General features: G+C 39.0%; 1 protein-coding gene across 3 annotated transcripts in view; it reads right to left on the minus strand.

The window, feature by feature from the left end:
• Positions 1 to 5,387, minus strand: part of tfec (transcription factor EC) — a 45,189-nt gene extending 39,802 nt beyond the window's left edge. For all 3 annotated transcript variants that reach the window (XM_008401027.2, XM_008401026.2, XM_008401025.2), the window contains exon 1: positions 5,282 to 5,387. The gene's annotated coding sequence lies outside the window, so the exon portion shown is untranslated. The remainder of the gene's footprint in view (positions 1 to 5,281) is intronic.
• Between the last annotated feature and the right edge of the window lie 5,511 nt (positions 5,388 to 10,898).

Here is a 10,898-nt window from a genome sequence, read left to right on the forward strand (position 1 = left end):
GACAGTTTGATTTCACAGAAGTTTGATTTACTTGGGAGTTATATTGTGTTGTTTAAGTGTTCCCTTTATTTTTTTTTGAGCAGTATATATATGAAATGAAATACGTCATCTGAGAACAAAGTAGCTGTCACTGCCACTGGATTAGAATTCATCAAAATAGACCCAAGCGTTTGAGTTGAGGGAACGGCAGTAGAGAAAAAAGGTTGTAGGGTGAGAAAGTAGAAGACTGCATGTGGTTATAATCTCAGTGTGTCTACCTACTTTCCCCCTCTTCTTCTTGACGTGGGAGGTTAATTGGCATGACATACGGCTGTCCAAGCATGGTGCGAACGGGGCTTAATTGCCTTTATTCTTTCGCCAAGCTGGCAAAATACCTCGAACGCGGAATCTGTCCGGCGGTTCTGTGCACTGTGTAAAACTGCGTAGGTGGCGAACGTTACGTGAAAGCCGGCTCTTGTCAGTTTGTGCAGAGAAAGGGTTTTGTCCACCTAGCTGCATTCCGGCAGAAATTGTCATCTCTGAACAAGTCGCTCGTCTGTGCGGACTGAGCGTGAGTCATTGTCTGAGATTTGGGGGCTTCTCTGTTGGCCCATAAGGTTTCTTTCTGTGATGCCCCTCCCCCCTCGGCTGCCCAACAAGTGTCGATTAAGATTAAATTGATGACTGCCAGAAAAATCGCTCATTATTGCACAATTTTTTTTTTTTGTATGCGTGTGTGTTTTATTGTTTCCTAGCCAAATGAAGCGGAGTTACAATGGACCTCTTGGCTGTTCTTGATTAACACTTTGCGCGACTCGACTGTCAATTTGGTGGTGATGGTGGTTGGCTGGTTTGCAAATACTGATTTAGAAGACAACTTGGCTCCAAAACCTCCCAAAAATATGTTAAAGTTTGTGGTTTTAATGCAGTCAAGGGTTGCGCTCAAACTCACATTGATGACTTTAGTTCGAAAACCTGATCACTGGAAAAGTTAAGCTCCTTTTTTAAAAAAATAAAATAAAATAAATAAAAGATATAACTATTGTTCTCGACTTCATTAAACCTTCCAGAAAACGCTGCCTTTTCAGTCTTAATTAGCTCATTATTGATCTCACGTTAAATGGCCATTTAATGCTGTAAATAGCTGTACTGTGATGTCTTTCTCATGAGACCTCTAACCGTATGATCTCATGGTTGTTCGACAGAGTTAGCCCTGCTTGAGTCTGCCTCACTTGCTTTGTTTCCAGCTGGGAGTCAACAAAAAAGGTTAAAGGCTCCCTGCTGCTGTGTAGATGCAGCCTACAAAATACACAAAGCCTTCGGGGGTCGGGGGGAGACATACAAACAACAGCGTTGCGCTGTCTTGTCTTTTACATTCGGCTGCAGACCCCCGGCAGGTGAATTGTTGGTTTTATATGTCATCATTTTAATTTATGTATTTTAAAAATCAGCTGCCGACACAGTTTTTGGCGCTCTTGGTAAAACTGGTGCGGAGGTGTAAAAAGTCTCAATCTAAATACTGCGATCGTTCAGTTTCACAATGAAAACAAGAACATTACTTTAATTCACGTAATGTACAATTAGATTAGATCCGACTCGCTTAGATTCAATTTGATTCAACCTTCCAGCCATTGCAACTGGAAGGTTGCAAGTGCAAGGCAACAACGTGATTGCCTTGCACTTCTAACCGGTGGTGTGTAAGCAGTAATTAAACATATTGATAAATGGGGTAAATAACGTGAATAGTTTGTAGAAATGTGTATGGAATAGTGTATTTTTTATTTTATGTTTTGTACGTGAGGTAAATAAATCTAAGACGATGCATTTCACTGCCTAATAATCTAACAACAATGGGAATGTCAAAGACCAAAGCTAAAGCTGCAGAGATTAAGAAACACAATCAGGTGTTGGTGTAAATGAACGAACACAAACCATAGCTTTGTCATTTGTAAAAAAAAACTGTTTTAAAAACGAAAAATCTCTTGTGTTTGTCACATTAGATCCTAATACAACAAAATTAAATTCAAGGCTGTCATTTGAAAAACTGTTCAAAAAGTTAAGTGGCAAAACACAGTGACCCGGTTTAAGAAGCCTCCGCCATTATTTGGAATATGACACACCTCCTTGTATTGTATTTATGAGTAATCATCTTCTGATTAACACTTGCATCATCTCGTCTCTCTGCCTCTTCACACTTTTTTTTTTTTTTTTTGCAAATCCTCACTCGTGCATGTGAAAGCAGAAAGTTCAGAGTGTTTTTGCAGAGAATTTCTAGACACACACACACATATGCTGATGCTTGTCTCATTAAAACCTTTCCTAAAGATGTTCCACTTTGTAACAGCCCTTCACTCATCATCACCTCCAATCCGCTCGGCCCCTGCCTCCCCTTTGCGCTCCGCTGTTTTATTTTCATCAAGGCTGCTCTCCGCCGTCGCTCTCATTCTGTCTCTCTCTCTCTCTCTCTCATCTGGCAGTGCTCTTTTGTCGCTGGTCTGTCATGTATTTATTTGCCTTTTTAAAACCTCTAATGCGCTCTTATTGTTCCTCCCGGCGACCTGCCGCGTCAGGAACCGGAGCCTCCCGCGAGAGTTTTGTTCTCGGTGCTCAAGACTTGAGTCACTGGGCCGAGATAATGATGAGGGGCTCAGACATGCTGCCGATTTCTGTCTCGATCGCTAATCACACAGTTTAGGTCGTCTAAAGAGCAGAAGTTTTGAACTTGTGTAGCTTAGTTGCTCTCTCAATACCCGTTTTCTGTATTTAAGCTTTAATTTTGAACTGAAGAGAGGAGGAGATAGAAGACTCTATCTGTGGATGATTTATGTCATATGCCACAGGGGTTGTAAAGATGTTTACAACTTAGAAAAAGTTATAAAAGTTATTAAAAATATATATATATATATTTTTTTAAATTAATTCCCGCTTGGAATCAATAAAGTATTGTTGAACTGAATTAAAAAAACTGGTAGTAATAATTGTAAAATGGGGGATTTTGTTAAAAACAGTAAGTTTTGAATTATCACTTCATCTTTTTCTATCGTAGTCGTTACATATGTTATTTGATTTGCTCAACAGCATCATCATTTTTTATTGCAAAAACCTTTGATCTGCAGTACTTCTTGTTTTGTTTTTTTCCCCCCCAATTTATGAATGAACAGTTAAGTTCATCACGTCTTGCAGATTAGACCCTAACCCCAACCCTGACCAGTCTTAACTGTTCAGTGCCATATATACAGAGGCCATAGTCCTTAATGTGGAAATCCTGGGTTTGATCAATCTTAACAGTATTTAACATTACAAAATACCTTTTTTTTAGAAGAAGAAAATGTGTACCGTAGAGATTTTCTTTATAAACTGCAATACATGCTCATTCTTTCTCCAACACAATACTTACTTCCATTTTGGGACATCTAAATTCTTAGAAAAACCCTAACATGTGTGGGCCAAATGTGAATCGAAATGCCACAGTCCATCCACAAGAGGGTGCTATACACTCCTTCAACATATAGGAAGAAGGGAGGGGAGATTTAAAAAAAAAATCACATCTCCATCTTCCTCATGAAACAGATGCCCACACAAACTATGAATAGAAAAAAAAAATAGTTTTGAGACATTTTGGACATACTATCCAAAGTGAAATACAAGTGATGATTCACAGAAGGGGTGTCTGAAAATTGCACAACTCTCTGAGTGTCCAGTGCACTACCCTTAATGTCAAAGCAGTACTGGGTTTTGCAATCCGCCTTAGCTTTGCAGAACTTTGCGCCCCACGCAGAGCGCCCACACCGTGCTGCACACCTCTCTGAAGCTGCGCACCACACGACAACAAAGAGAAGTCCTCACATTTCAAAGGAAGTTGCCGGTTGCAAAAAAATGCATACTTTATACAAAACGTCTAGCGACGGAGTACAAGAATATTGTTTAGGGCATATTTGTGCTTCCAAGGATTGATTAACATTTGATTGGTGATCAAAATTCTGTTATGAGTCATTGTCTCATGAGTCCTCTTGTGTCCTCCATTGACTGCCCGATCAGTTGTCCACACGGTTTTCCCCTGGCGTTGCTCAGATTCTGCACACGCACTGCTCCAAAATTATAAGGGAAAAAAAAAACATCCCCGTGATGCAATTTTAGAGAAGTAAAAAAAATTTTCTTAATATATTGTAAATAAAAATCAGATGACTAAAGAAATAAGGAAGTTCCCTCATGAGGGAAGTTTTCCTGCTGTGTCATTCTGATCAAGCTGCACTCAGACAAACATGAGGCACAATCAAAAAGTTAAATGAGGACACCCAGGAAGCCCTGAGATGTGCAGCATGTTTGAGAAAGGCAGTTGCATCACATTTTATGTGCAAAACAAATAAAAAATTAAAAATCTGTCACACGTACTTTATAATTATTATAATTTATTTAGACTTTTATGAGCATAGATCTTCTACGGATGTAAACAATGAAGATACTTAAAGATTCACTCTTCAATAAGATTACATAAAAACAATAGATATGCTAATCGACTCTTAAGTTGTTCAACACAAGTTGAAATGGAATTGACATTAACTAAGAATACACACATTTTCTCACTTTATTTATGCATATTTTGTAGATTATGTATTTAATCTCTATTTGTGGTTATGCTAGCAAAAAGAGTGATGGTTTCCTTTCAAAAATAATTTTAATGTTTGCCATGTGTTTTCTGAGGCACTTTGGAGCTGCAAGCAAAAATTGCATGGGATGGGCATGGGGTTGGTTGTCAAGATATACCAAGACGTTTTCAAAAGTTGCAGTTTCAAAACTGCTGAACTAATTTTCCAACTTATCATTATTTCTGTTGCTTTGCCGACAAAACGCCCTGGACAATTTGGAAGTATTTCCGATGATGACAAATACGTATGGAGCTGAAAGAGTGCCACCTTTCATAAAAAATGGTGATGCATTGTCAAATTTTAGCTGGCAAAATGCAGGCTGGCTGTCAGGCTGCTATTTAAATTTGATCCCATTGTTAATCTGCCTGCATCCTGCAGGCTGTTGGGTCCATCACAACAACATCGTTAGACAACAGCTGTAAAGTCACCACCAGAGCAATGAGCCACACTTAGTAACAAATTGACGTCAGCTTGTGATACTTGTTACTCTACGAATAGCAGAAATGCAATGTATTCTGCACAAAAAGCTCATGGAAGCTACAACTAATACTGTTGTTTAAATGAAAAAGCATAATGTTGAGTTTCAAAGTTTTCTTCAATCCTGCAAAACCCGTGCTTTTAGATTTCAACAGAAGATTTTCATTTTCTCACTTTACCTGGAGTTTGTAGCCTGTGGAAAAGCAGCTGCCCTTCGATGCGTTATCTTCTCTTCTGATTCCGAGTCCAGCTTCAAATGACCCAAATTTAAGAGGCTCCTTTTGTTGTCTGAATCATTCTTAGAAGCATGAGCAAGTGAAAGGGGCCCAGATTTAAACCAGAACTACGTTTCCTCTTTTTCTTCGGTGCCATGGAGCGGGGTGCAAAGGGAAGCTTTTACGTCAGTACCCCTCATTCCCGAAGCAGAAATTAGCACAGATTCTGGCAAATCATTCGTCGTGTGGCGCAACAACCTCTGTTGACCGTATTAGTCGTAATTGAACAAGTCAGCGTGAGAGAAAAATAACGTCTTTCCAATCTTTCTGTTTGCTCTGACTTTACATTGTTAGTCGCACTTTGTTTTTGTTTCTGGAAATTCTCAACACAGCTAAGGTACTTACCTAGTACATCACAACAGATGCAGCAACTGATAACATAGCTTACAGCTGCACTTTGCTTTTCTTTGTCATTTATATTCCTTATGATTTTCCACATATTATCAGGTATCAAACAAGTTTAAATGACTGTCAATATAATACCAACGTCTGCTGCTATCAACACTGTAAGTCTTTATGGGTATTTCTATGGAAGTGTAGCATACTAAGAGTCAGAATATGTTCCTCATTTTTCTTTGGAAAAACAGCTGAAACTCAATAGGTTGGGTGGAGCTGGTCTATGAACAACAATTTTTAAGTCTCACCACAGATTCTCATTTCGATTCAATTTCGGGGCTTTGACTTGGTCATTCTAAAACATGGGTATGTCTTAATATATAATTCCAATTTACCTCTGGCTGTCTATTTAGGGTTATTTTCTTGTCTTTTACAGCTGTAAAACCTGCTACTAGCTAGTAGCAGGTTTTCCTCAAGGATTTACCTCCAACTTTGAAGAAAATGATTCCCAGAACATGATGCTGCCACCACCACGAGTTGTAATGAGAGTTGCAAGTTCGGTCACAGCTGACTAGATTGTTGCTATGTTGCCTACTTGGCTTGTGCTAATCTTCAAACGAGACTTTTTGCTAACCCTGCTGCCTCCATGAAATCCAGATTCATGAATTTCATCGCTGATACTTCTGCTGTCAACAGACGCTTCCGTCACAGTTTTTACATTTTTTTATATGCAACATAACGTTTGCTTCTCAATGGGATTTTATCAGTTGCATAAAATCCCATTAATACCAATTAAAGTTTGCGTTTGTGTCGTTAGAAAATGTGACAAAATTCACAGAGGCACTTCAGTGCTGAAAACAAAGACTTGACTTTGAAGAGCAGACAGGCTACTGCTATCTCCAAATCCTTGAGACAGTTTGTCCATAACCTAGCAGCGGCGTTCGACGTGCGAGAAGAACAAAACACACGAGTGTTTTCGGTCGGCTTTACGGGAACGCTGAAAATTTCAATGCGGAGGGGAAAAGGGCTCCGACGCGGCGCTTCGCGGTCAAGCTTGTCTGCATAATGACGACGGTGAACGAGCCATCAGCGAGGGGAAAAAGGGGCCTCCAAATTCTCCTTCAGATGCATGTTGATTGTGTTTGTTCACGGCAGTTACGTTGATGAGGGAGCAATATGGAGGAGGCTGGATGGACACTTGGTGCGCAATACCGTTAAAATAGCAGACGTCTCTTGACGGAGAACAAACAGCGAGGGGAGAGCCAAATCAAGGCATCTGCGAAGGCTCTCGAGAATGCAAATTCAAAAGCACTTCATTACATGCTTTTTCCCTGCAATCTTGGGTCTAAGAGACTGAACTAAGTGGTTAATCAAGCCCCCCCCCCCCAAAAAAAAATGCACTGCATCTGAAGGGAGGGGGGCTCTTGGGTTAACGTGCAAGACCAAGCCTACATGTGCATCCGGAGAAATTCATGCACATAACTCCAAACGTATATTCGGATGTATTCCTAATGAGATTAATCCCAGTTATCACTAGAATAAAGAAGTTTCTCTGTTGTGGTAGAGAAATGTAACCCAGTGGGAACCTATAAAGTTAATGAAAGGTTCGGTAAGGCTAACTTTGTTTTGAAATCCTTTTATTGTTGCATTCTGTAGCATTAACTAGACACGCTGTCTGGATGGTTCCACTGGCACAAACTCTGATAACACAGATCCTCTGTTGTTTGAACACGATGATATCCCAGTGTGGAACATGCACGCTATGATTCCATTAACATTGCCCTAACTGGTTTAGTGGGGTTGTAAAGTTTAAAATCAGTTTTTTTTTTAATTCTGAAGTTCTTCTCTACCTAAAGCACAAGTCTGAACAAACAGCATTTAAAAGTAAAGCAGGATCGGCAGTTGATTTAGTTCTGCATCCATAAACGACACATAGTTAAAAGATGTCAATCTTGTCTGATTTATAAACTGTTACTGTATTTTATTATATCACATCCTGAAGGCTGTGAAAGGTACAGCCTTTCAGCTGCAAATTCTTGAAATATCTTGATTTTGCCTCTAGTTTGATCCATTTAGGATCATTATTGTAATGAAAAAAACAACAACATATTTTTAACTTGCTAGTAGAAGAAATAGGGTTTTTTTTTCCTTGCTTATTTTTTTTTATTTTATTCATGTATTTATTTTATGTCATGTCTTTGTATTTCATACTGTTATTCCCAGGGTATTTCAAAAAGATCAATATCATGCATACTCCACTGCACACAACAGTGGACAAGTGAAAAATGTTGCTTCATTTAGGTTTTGCAGCCAAGTATTTTCATGATGGTCATGTTACCATGAAAAAAACTAAAATCGCATACATACTTAAATTAATTTGTAACTCAGTTGAGATTAAAGCCCCTGACTGTACCAAATTAAGTCTAACTGACTTCCTACCGACAAATGATGTTCATTAGTGTCTCAAAACCACATCTTATAACAGCAGACTATAAAGACATACAGTTATTTTAATGTGAACTAAAGTAAGGAACATCTCCCTGCCAGATGTACAGTGCACCATTTTGTACCTAATGAGCTATATACACGTTTTTTATATATATAGAATTGTAATAACTGCAACCAGCATAATATTTCTTTACAAAACATACTCTGTTGGGATGAAGATAATCATACTGGGAACAAATGACTTACTACAATAACTTTGTAAGTTTTATTACAAAAAAAAATAAAAAATCTCAATTTTATTTTTTGATGGTGAACTTCATTGAAGGGAGTAGACTTTTATACTATCTCGGTAGAGCCTCGTTCAGTCCAAATTAAAGGACATAAAGAGGGTTTAAAGCTAATATGCGGCTTTGGAAATTCCCTACCAACCTAACTGAGACATCAACTTAATGAGACTCCTGCTTTGAAACAAAGTCAGCTCAGATCACTTTCAAGAATCCCTCAGTGAACATGTAACACATCTGTCAGATCACTGTGATTTACTTATGACATATGGATTTCCGATCATGTAAGTCTTCGTGTTCATCATACAGTCGTGTGTATACAAGTGAGCGGCCCCAGCAACGAGCTGACACTCGGCATTAGACTTGACCGTAAACTCCTAAAACGAGAGAGAAGCTGAGCACAGTCAGGCAGATATTGGGGATTGTTTGATCACGGTTTGACCACGGGATTTGATTTCTTTTACGGCAGGTTTTGTTTTACTGGCGGAGTGTGAGATCTGACGGAGACCCAGCGAAAGCCCGGACTCCGTCCAACGATGAACGGGCACAACAGTTCTTTGTCATTGAAACGAAGGTCCCCTTAAATAGTTTGTCTGAGCTTCCATCATGTCTACAAATGTCTCGGTTGCTTCCTTTTTTTTCTTTTATTCTTATTAATACCCTTGGTACAGTGAAGCAGTATTTGTCTGCAGACTTAAAATAAGAGCCCCCTTCCCTTTCAGGTAGAAGTTGTACGTGGCTGTGTCTTCGTCTAGTTTACCTGCGGGTCTTTGATCCCGACAGTACGCAACGGTGTTTGATTTCTTGGGTACTTTGACAGTTTGGAGGATGTCGAAAGGCCTTCTAGTGTCTGAAGTCAGATCAGAGGAGGGAGAGAGAGAGACAGGGCCTGAAAAGCAGGTGTCCAGCTGGGAGAAGATCAGAAGAGACTCAAACTTTAGTGAGAGCCATTGTGAGGTACACGGCGGCTGTTAGCTCACATAACTTTTCCCTTTGTGTGTGTGTGTGTGTTTCTCTCTCTCTCTCTCTCTCTGTCTCTCTCTCTTTTCATACGGCTGTCTTCTCCTTCTCTTATCTTTGCCTCAGAATGTTGAATGGCTCAGTTAAAGGTCTCTGAGGTTTTATCAGATTTTTGCCAAAATAAGCAATGTGTGCGCACTCCATCAGCAGTCTCTTGAGGTTTAAATCTCTGTGTGTGCACAAGGGCGCTCCTCTTCAAACATCAACCTGGGATAAAGCCACATTTTAAGTATAATTCAAATAAGCATACTCCCTTTATCTTCATGCAAGTAATTGATCGTACCCAGAATTTGTTCAAAGAGGAATCCATTGACTCAATTTCAAATCACAAATTAAAGCAGTTCTTGAGGTTTTTTTTTTTTTTTGTTAAATGGAATGATCAATCTTTTTACTTACCAAATTTATGCACCCTGTTTTCCAATGTATAAACTGATGTGATCAAATCACTTTAGGTGATTTGCACTAAAGGGGTTTTGAAGGTGTGACTGTGCCCTCTAGTGGTTCAGCAGCAAAACTAACCAAGGTGCAGAAAGCTTTGTTTGGGCCCCCCGGACGATTCTCAGGAATTTTAAGCACATTTAAATGATGCATAAAAAGCAAGACATTTGAAGCAGTGTGCACAGTTTGTGTAACAGTTTAATTCATAGTTAATTTGATGTGCAAGATTCATTTCTTTGAACTACTTTTTATTATATCTCCTTGGACATTGCTCAGGTATATTTAGTCTTTCTAATGTATTAGAAATGTGTTGCATATTTCTGCACATGATTTTGAGTTTTCTCTGATACTTTTTGCTGGAATTGTTAATTTGCATCTAGTCAGAGCTTTATGGTTAACCGATGTTTGTGTAGGTCATAACCACACCTACATGACCTGCTGCCAAGGAAAAGTAGATTCACTTGCTGATGCGTTTGTCTGTTCCTAGAGTGAAGGGCAACGATGGTTGGTTTTCTACAAGGCTGTTATTGATTTATTTGCAGTTTGAGATTTTGTTTTTGTTGCCCCTCTTTGGACTCCTTGTCAGAAGAGGTACTATATCTCATTCATTGATCATCGTAGATCTGAACAATAAAAAAAGGTTGTTTTAGTTGGCCTGCATATTCAGTTCACAATTACTTATTTGCCTATATCTAGAGGAAAAGAAGTAAAGTATATATGATCAGCTCCATGCAAATGTTTAGCTGACTTCACTGAATGGGTGCAGCCATGTCAAGATTCATGTTTGTGCATATTACAATAATAGTTCAGCTAAATTTTCCCACCTGAGCTGTTATTCTCTGCAGCTCTGCCAAAGTTGGCAAATGTTGTTTGTTTTCTTGATTAATTGTCTTGTTTACCGGCCTGTTAAGTTACGCAGGTGAATACGTCTTAGTCGCTTTGGAGAAGTATACTTCACTTTTAGATAATGGATTAAACACCATCAGATTTTATAA

This window comes from Poecilia reticulata, linkage group LG23, assembly GCF_000633615.1.
Source record: "Poecilia reticulata strain Guanapo linkage group LG23, Guppy_female_1.0+MT, whole genome shotgun sequence".
NCBI classification, from domain to species: Eukaryota; Metazoa; Chordata; class Actinopteri; order Cyprinodontiformes; family Poeciliidae; genus Poecilia; species Poecilia reticulata.